This window comes from Bison bison, unplaced genomic scaffold, assembly GCF_000754665.1.
Source record: "Bison bison bison isolate TAMUID 2011002044 unplaced genomic scaffold, Bison_UMD1.0 scf7180017864340, whole genome shotgun sequence".
NCBI lineage: Eukaryota > Metazoa > Chordata > Mammalia > Artiodactyla > Bovidae > Bison > Bison bison.
In genome coordinates this window covers 5,993,379-6,002,367 of record NW_011494912.1, presented here as the reverse complement: position 1 = coordinate 6,002,367, position 8,989 = coordinate 5,993,379, and the positions used below count along the sequence as shown (strand labels likewise).

At 51.0% G+C, this 8,989-nt stretch overlaps 1 protein-coding gene across 1 annotated transcript in view; it reads left to right on the top strand.

Moving 5' to 3' along the window:
• The window catches only part of CUX1 (cut-like homeobox 1), a 351,136-nt gene that overhangs the window by 66,826 nt on the left and 275,321 nt on the right, over positions 1-8,989 (top strand). The window lies entirely within an intron of this gene.

Sequence of the window (8,989 nt, the reverse complement as noted above, 5' to 3'; positions counted from 1 at the left end):
ACGGGCAGGAAGTATATGTTGGAGTAAATTGTTTCACTGGAATTTCTTAGATTGGGGGTTGATATCAACTCATCTCCCAGAACCAAGAAATACTGAGTACATACGGGATGTGTACTTGACGTAAGATACCTTTTTTTTTTTAAGAGTTAAATGAACATGAGAATGTAATCGTTATTTGAGGTGGGGTCTAATAGTATCTCAAAGAGCATCTAACACTTTCACTTTTTACTGCGCTAGTAGTATCACTCTTAGAGGACATTTCATCTTATTTAGTCCTTGTAGCAGCTCTGCATGCATCAGCGTTGTGATCCAAGTTAGAGATCTGGCTTTGTCCAGAGGCAAGAGGTGGTGGGAGTCTCTATGCAAATGAATCTCTGCATTGCCCTGCAGGTACCCCCTCCCCAATTCCTGGTTCCCAGAAGTTCCCTCTCCTTTGTCTGGGTACTGGGAACCGTACTGTGCTGTGAGACCCACCCAGCCAAGAGGTTTCAGAGTTCGCTTCATATGGACTCTAAGTTAAGATGGGAGATGAGCTGACAGGTTTCTGCAAGGGTTGAAACAGTGTTTCTTTTTTCATTGGAGTATAATTGCTTTATAATGTTGTGTTAGTTTCTGCTGTAGAATAAAGTGAATCAACTGTGTGTCTGCCTATCTCCCCTCCCTCTGGAGCCTCCCGCCACCCCACCCCGCCCGTCTAGGCCGGTTCGGAGCGCTCCGGTTCTGTCCAGCAGCTCCCTGTGTTACACGTGGCAGTGTCTCCCAGTTCATCCCACCCTGTCTTCCCCGAAGCTCCATGTCTGTTCTCTACCTCTGGGTCTCTATTCCTGCCCTGCACGTTGGTACATTTGTGTCGTTTTTCTAGAGTTTGTCATACAGAGAGGGAGTCAGTCAGAAAATGAAACAATGTTTCTGAAGAAGCCCCCAGACCACTTGCGGCTTCAGCTGTAGGCAGTCTCTGGCATGTACCCACACTTGGTTGGGGACCCACAGGGTGTGGTTGACCCAGAGAGCTCACCTCCCATCCGTCTGCTCAGCCCAGCGCGGCCAGCTTGCACTGCCTGCCGTGGGCTGGGCTCTGTGCTGGGTGCTCCTCGCCTCCCAGTGCCTTCTGGATGGGACCTCCCTCATGGGGAGCTGACACAGGCCCTGCTGATGGGCCGAGCCTCCACAGCGAGCCCCCCACGTCTGCTCTGCTGCTCCCTGTGTCCTCAGAGCACTGTTGGCACGGACTTTCCTGTCCCGGTTTTCCTGTTTCCTCTTCTCATAGTGGAGCATTGATGACAGTGACTTCCTCGACTGCCTGGAGACCTCTCTTCAGCAGAGATGAGCCCCCCCTTAGTCAGGTGATCCTAATTGTTAGGAAAAAACGGCACCACCCTAGGGAGCCACCCACAGTCCTTTGAAGCTGAGAGGAGGGGGTGGGTCCTCCAGGCGCCCCTTCCCTCCCTCCTTATCTGTTCTCACCTTCAAGAAGGTGCCTCTGTCCGCTTGTCCCCTTCCTCCTCAGCTCCCACAGCCTTCTGGACTGGTCTCTGCCTTTCTAGGGTCAGTACCTGGGCCAGGCTTTTTCTGGCAGCCTCTCTCTTTCCCACGGGAGGCCTTGCTGTCTGCAGTTCTGAAATTCGACCCCCTTTGTCGGTCCCTCTGTCTGGAGTGCATCCTTGCCCACCCCAGAATTCTCTCGAAGGTGCTATTATTTTTATGAAGCTGTTTCTGATTTTCTCTAAGTAGAAGTAAGCTCTCTTCCTTTGAACCCTTTTGTACTTACTCTGAACTTCTGTTAGAGCATTTAGTTTCTTTTCCTTTTTTAAGCTTACCTTTCCTTTGGCAAATTCTGACTGTTGTAGTGCCTCAGTGTCAGCTCAGGTCCTGTATCTAAAATGGGTTAGCATTTGCATATAACCTAAGTACACCCTCCCTTATATTTAACCTTCTCTGAATTACTTACGCTACCTAATATGATGTAAATACTATGTAAATAGTTGGAAATACAATGCAAATAGTGTGTAAATAGCTGCGGGCTTGTGGTGAATTGGAGTTTTGCTTTTTGGAACTTTTCTGGGATTCCCCACCCCCCCCACCCCCCCGAATATTTTCGATTGCTTCTGAATTGAATCCCTGGGTGCAGAGCCCACAGTTCTGGAGGGCCGACCATGAGGTGCCCCAGCACCAGGCGAAGTGAGCTCAGTCCTTCCCAGAGCTCATAGCCTATGGAGTATGCATTGTTAAGCTAGCACCCAGGGAAACACCGAATCACAAACGAGGGTCGCTGCCAGGAGGCACCGTCAGGGGGCCACGTGCACACCTTCCAGAGGGGCAAAGAGCAGGAGGGGCAGGGAAGTGGCATTTGAGCTCCGACAGGTTCCTGGGAGCGAGAAGGGAAGGGCCTCTAAACAGAGGGAACGACCTGTGCTGAGGGCCCGAGGGGAAGGAGGGTCCCCACCCTGGCGGCTGCAGGAGAAAGGCCAGCTTACAGGACGGGGCTCTGGTGGTCTCATCCAGGCCCCCTGGGAAGCCCCTGAAGGCTTATGCAGGGGATGACGTGTCCCCTTTTCTGCAGGGTGTGTATGTGGGTGTGTGGATGTGTGTGTGCTGATCACCTTACAGTTGTGTGCCGATTAACACCCATGAAGGGACCAGGCACCTTGGTCTCCCATTCAAAGACCCTCCTTCGAAGCTCCCTGTTCACACGCTGGTGCCTCCTGCTGTCCTGCCTCTCGTGGCTCTGCTTCTCTCCCCTGTCCCCCTTTCCTGCATCGCCTGCCTTCTGTTAAGACCCTCCTGGGCTGCGTGCTGCTGTTGCTGCTGCTGCTGCTAAGTCACTTCAGTCATGTCCAACTCTGTGCAACCCCATAAACGGCAGCCCACCAGGCTCCCCCGTCCCTGGGATTCTCCAGGCAAGAACACTGGAGTGGGTTGCCATTTCCCTCTCCAATGCGTGAAAGTGAAGTTGCTCAGTCGTGTCTGACTCTTAGCGACTTCATGGATTGCAGCCTACCAGGCTCCTCTGTCCATGGGATTTTCCAGGCAAGAGTACTGGAGTGGGTTGCCATTGCCTTCTCCATGGGCCGAGTGCAGGTCCATCTAATTCTGCAGAGAGTACAGAGTCACTGTTCTTTCCCAGTGGGGCTTCCTGGGCGGGGATGCTCACTGCCCGTCCTCGGTCTCAAGCACGTGACACAGTCCTGCAGCCAAAATTCAGATCTTGGTATCGCCCAGCGGTGAATCCAAGAGGGTGAGTGGGAAAGTTATGGGTAAGAGTTAGGTGTCAGAAGAAACACTTGGAAAATACAGGGTCAGACTTGGTTCTCTAGCTAGGCTTATGAAATAAGTGGAACTTTTCTCTAGGGAGTTCTGCAAGTTTCTCCTTGAAACAGAGACTGTCCTCCGTCCACATACCCGTGAACAGAACAAAAAGCATTTCCTGCGGGACCACGTGGAGGGCTCTGCCGGGAATGAGGCATTCATAGGCCCTTATCAGTCCTTCAAAGCTCATGTCTCATTATGGGGGAAAAAATGAGATTTTAAAAGATAAATGTTTACTTTTTAGGAGTAGTCATTACATTTACATGTTCAAAATCCGCCAAGTACAAAAGGGTAGTCGGTGAAAGGACCTCCCCAACCCCCTGAGGCCCCCACCCGTTCACTTTCCTCTCCAGGATAAGGAATAGCACAGGGATCTTGTATATAAGCACATTTTGTGTGTGTGTTCCCACTCACAGGGGATCATGTCCTGATCACTGTCTGTGACTTCTGACTGAACACAGTGTGTCCACTCTGGCACCAGCCCCCTCTCGGAAGCCCTTTCACCACCTGCGTGCCCAAGCCAACCTTGCCAGGGGGACCTGACCCGGCTCCTGCTTCTTCTGAGCCCCCATTCATGGTCTCTGTCAGCAGAGACAGAGGGTTGTGGTTGTGCTGGAGACTCAGTGAGCCCGGAGGAGGAGGAAGTGGAGGGTAATGGGAACTCAGGCCATCCCATCCACAAGCCTCAGCTGAAATGGGCATCTTTCATGAAAACCTGGAGCCCTTTCTTGCTGGCATTGTGTCTTGCCTTATCTAACGTCTCTGCCTGTTTTTGTTCTACCAGCCTGGTCCCATCTGTCTTGTTGCTCTTCCATGCCAGCCTTGTCTCCTCCCCTGGACTGTGGGCACCCTGGAGCCCCCGGCCTAGTTGGGGATGGTGGTGGCACAGTGCATAATGGCCTGAGGTCAAGTACATGGTTCTGAGAGAACCAAGAACTCCCCTGATGGAGTACTCACCGTGCCTCGAGGTGGAGGTGCAGTCCCTTAGTGATCTCCAGGGAGGGCACATCATTTGACAAAACCACACAGGTGACAGCAGGGGTGGAGCCTAGAAGCAAAGCCAGGGTTCCCTGAAGAGCCTTCAGGTGTCCCCTGTAGGAGGCCAGGGAGCAGGTAACAGAAGAAGGCAGGTTGGTGGGCTTGGGTCCTTCACCCCTTTCTAGCCAGAGTGGCTTCCACTTGACCTGTGATTCCATTGCAAGAAACAAAATGGAAAATGCTCAGAGGACTACTTGGTGCAGAAACCATGGCTGGCCCTCCCCTTTTGCACAAGTGCTCTCATTTTCTCTAGTAAAGCCACTTGAAATTCTTATATAGAATTTGCTGTTGATAGATAAGCCCTAAAGAAGCATCAGATGAACCAACTCTTTGGATCAAAGATAGCAACAGTGAAAAGACAATACTTTACTCTGATGCTGGGCTGGCGTGTTTTCCCCACCAACCCCGGGGCGGGGGCTGGGGGAAAAGGGGGCCTGTGTGCCTCTACTCAGAGCACTGGCAGGCCTGGCCTGGGGGCTTCAGGGAGAGAGAATCTCAGAAAAGTGGTGGCAGCATTGCATGTACCCCCCGCAGTTTAAAATAGACAAACAACTGACACATTCACTTAGAAGGAAAGCAGTTCCAAACTGAAATCATTGACATTAAGACATGTGTTTTCTTGGGGATAAACTTCCATGCGGAACTTCCCTGACCAGAGATTGAACCTGCACCCCCTGCAGTGTAAGCACAGAGTCTTAACCACTGGACCACCAGGGAAGGTCCCTCAGTTTCTTTTAAATTACATGGTTACTTCTTATTTGTGTGTGTGTTTAATAAGTCTTTAATGCTTGGCTAAGAGGCTGGAGTTCAGGAAGAGAGAAACTTCCAGTGTTGAGAGCTCTGCCCTTTGAGGATCTGTTAGAAATTAAGGAAAAAACATCCCAGTAGAGTCTGTGAGGAAAACAGGATTGCAGCTTCCATAGCTCTTGGGCCAGGTCCCCAGTTTCCTGGCTGAGGTGTCCAAAGCCAGGGGTCTTTCCCTGGACCTTGATGCCTCCTGACATTGGTCATCCCACAACGACTTTGAAAGAAAACTCCAGAGTTTCTGCATCCAGGTGCCATCCTTGCAAGATGCTCTATCGGTACCATCAAGCTCTTTCAGCTGAGTTGGAAATACCACTGATCAGAGCCCGTGGGTTTGCTGCCAACTTCCATCACCTGGAACTTGGGTCTGCAGTTGTTTCCGCAGAACAGTTCTAAGTAGTTCAGAGGGGACACCCTCCTCTGCCCTACCGTGGGAAGGTTGGGGCTTGACTGAGTGTGGTGTTTTAGGCGACCAGCCACCTTCTCCTCGTTCACAAGCCCCGAGATTGGCCCATGTGCAGCACGTTGTGTAAGAAACAGCTGTTGTTTTGACAAAGGACGTGCTTGTCTCACTTTTTGAATCACCAGTGTGAGTCAGGGGGTCATCTATTCCAGGACTCTGCCCCTGGGCAGGTGGACGCAGAGACCATGCTCACTCGCATATGGGACGCAGCATGTAAAATATGTTCCTGTAATTACGTGTGCATTTTTTCACATTAGCAGTTTTGAAATATATATATATATATATAATTAATTAATATGTATTGCAGTTTTTCCAATCAGGTAATTTATGCATGTGGCAAAATAGCCGAAAGATACATGAAGAGCAGGTCACTTCCTTTCCTTGGCCTCTCAGAGCCAAGCACAGTTTCAGGTTTATCTTTTTAGAGACAATTGAAGCGTATGCAACCGTGTGTGTAGACACTCTTTTAAACAGTGTGGTACTGTTTTGCACTTTGGTTTTGTTTTTTGTTTTGGTTTTTTTTTGCTTCAGTTTATTTATTTTTTTGCGGGGGGTCAGCGGTAGGCTGCATCAGGTCTTAGCTGTGTCACGTGGAATCTTTTGTTGTGACGCAGAGACCCTCTAGTTGTGACGCACAGACCCTCTAGTTGTGGCACACAGACCCTCTAGCATGGCATGCAGATTCTCTAGCTGTGGCTCACACACTCCAGAGCACGCAGGCTCAGTGGTTGCTCTGAAGCACATGGGATCTTAGACCCCTGACCAGGAACCGAACCCTTGTCCCCTGCATTGCAAGGTGGATTCTTAACCACTGTACCACCAGGGAAGTTCCTGCTTCAGTATATCTCAAATATCATTCCACCTCATATAGTACATGTAGGAATTTTTTTTGTTTGTTTTTTTGGTTCTTTGTGAATTTTTAATGCCTTTCAGATGTGGAGACTCTCTGTGCTCCTTGTGACATGTGACTAGCGACTCAGGGGCTGAGGGTTCTGTATTTCAGGCCTCCACTGCCATCTCCCCGAAACATTAAATTCCCTTGATAATGCAACATTGTATGTGCAGATAATAAAACAGTATTTGGGTTAGATTGACTAGCCATCTTCTGCTTTTGTGTTGTCCCCAGAGCCTTCTTACAAAGCCTTGAGGTCCTCCAGGGGACTCAGTCAGGGAGTAAGAGCCTTGAACCTGAGCTGCCAAGCTGCAGCACTGGAGGCTCGGGCCCTCCTCCTGGTTGTGCCAGTCCGTTTCCGTGGTGGCAGGGGGCCATACCAGGTGCAATTTGGAGAGCCTGGTTGGTTTTTCACGTGGGCCTGCTTGTGTCTGCACGTGTGGGGAAGGGGTGTGGGCCCCCCTCCCCCAAGCATTGCCGCCTGACAGCAGCAGTTCACCCCAGGTGCCCTGGCCTTGCCATCCCCATGATAGGGGTGGGTTAGGCTGCCTTCCATCGAGTGACTGTTGCCAGTCTCAGCCTTCCTGAGGGGCACATGGGGGATCGAGGGGCCCAGAGGGACCCCCAGACCATGTATTGTTCTACTGTGCGCAGGGGAAGACACACAGTAGAAAATGGGAAGGCAGGGTCGGGTCTGGGATCTCAAAGTCACCCATGAGCCCCTGGCATCCAGCGCCTGGTGGCAGAAATCACCAGATGTCTTCCGCCTAGATGACAGCCCCTCCCAGGAAGCAGGGTCTCCACTGAAGGCGCTTTGTTTTTCTCTTAAGTTTTCTGCATCTGTGTGTGATTGGAACCAAACATCAACTTTACTTTTTTTGTCATATTTCAATATTGGCCTTTCTTTTCCTCCCCCTTTCTTGAAATCTCCTTTTATAACTTCTGCTGCTGCTGCTTAAATATAGATGTCTTAGTCCTCCTCCTTACCAGATTGTTTATATTTTTGAGAAGCCTTCTGCTTATCTGCGACTGCTCTCTCCTCTGTCTCCATCCCCACGCTACCACATTGGTTTTGGTTGCTCTTTTCTTCCCCTGCCTTCACTTGACTGGGATGTGTTTCAAATGTGGTCTATCAAAATGTGCAGTGTTTCCCTCTTTTCTGCAGTAGCTTTGACATCTGTTCTTGAAATCGAGCCCACGTTATTCTTTTGGACTTGCTTGCCCAAGATCTGCTGCGATGCCAGAAGCAGGGAAGGAAAGCGGGAGAGAGAGAGTGGTGTGGTGGTACCTCCCCCATCTTCTCGTACCGCACCCCCACTTTAAAAACTGCCTGCCATTTCCAAGTTGACAGCACCCTAGATGTTTGTTCCAGCACTCTGCCACCCTGTCTGGCAGCGGCCCACCCCACAGGGGAACGAATGAAGTGCTCAGCAGCAGGGGCTCACAGACGCCTTCGGTTACTTCCGCCAAAAAGGAAGCCGGGTGGGTGGCAGGCGGGGGAGGAAGGCTCTTGGCTTCCTGGGTGTCTGTGGATGGCTCTTCGGCTTGGTTTTTCCTCGCCATCCTTAGCCCTGCTGGGCCTTGGGGTGTTGGGCCGGGCCATGGAGAAGCCACTTGGAGCCGCCACTTGATCCCAAGCAAGATGTGTGTCTTTAGCAGCCGAAGCCACCCAGCGCAAAAACGCGCCTCTCCATGGCTTCCGGAATGTGTCCTCTCACTCCCGCTGTCCGCCCGGGACACCACCCTGGGCCCATCTGCCACAGGCTTGTTTGACACACAGCCTCTTGGCAGCTCATCCCAGAGCTCCTGAGGCCAAGACACAGGCTCTCTGATGCTCTGAGTGTCGGTTTGTGGTGTGTGATAGAAGTCATCTCACGGGGGGACCCGCTCCTGGTGGTTCTCAAGAGTCCCAGGGGCCAGTTAAAGAGTTGGTGGGTAACACTGTTTCCAGGTGCTTCACTTCCCAAGTCGATACAGTGCTGGAAGTCGTTATCCTTGGGGCTCGCCTCTTAAGGTCCCTCTTGAGAACGACTCAATGATTGCAGCCGTGAAATTAAAAGATGCTTGCTCCTTGGAAGGAAGGTTATGACCAACCTGGACAGCATATTAAAAAGCAGAGACATTACTTTGCCAACAAAGGTCCATCTAGTCAAGGCTATGGTTTTTCCAGAGTCATGTATGGATGTGAGAGTTTGACTATCAAGAAAGCTGAGCGCCGAAGAATTGATGCTTTTGAACTGTGGTGTTGGAGAAGACTCTTGAGAGTCCCTTCGACTGCAAGGAGATCCAACCAGTCCATCCTAAAGGAGATCAGTCCTGGGTGTTCATTGGAAGGACTGATGTTGAAGCTGAAACTCCAATACTTTGGCCACCTGATGCGAAGAGCTGACTCATTGGAAAAGACCCTGATGCTGGGAAAGATTGAGGGCAGGAGGAGAAGGGGACGACAGAGGATGAGATGATTGGATGGCATCACTGACTCAATG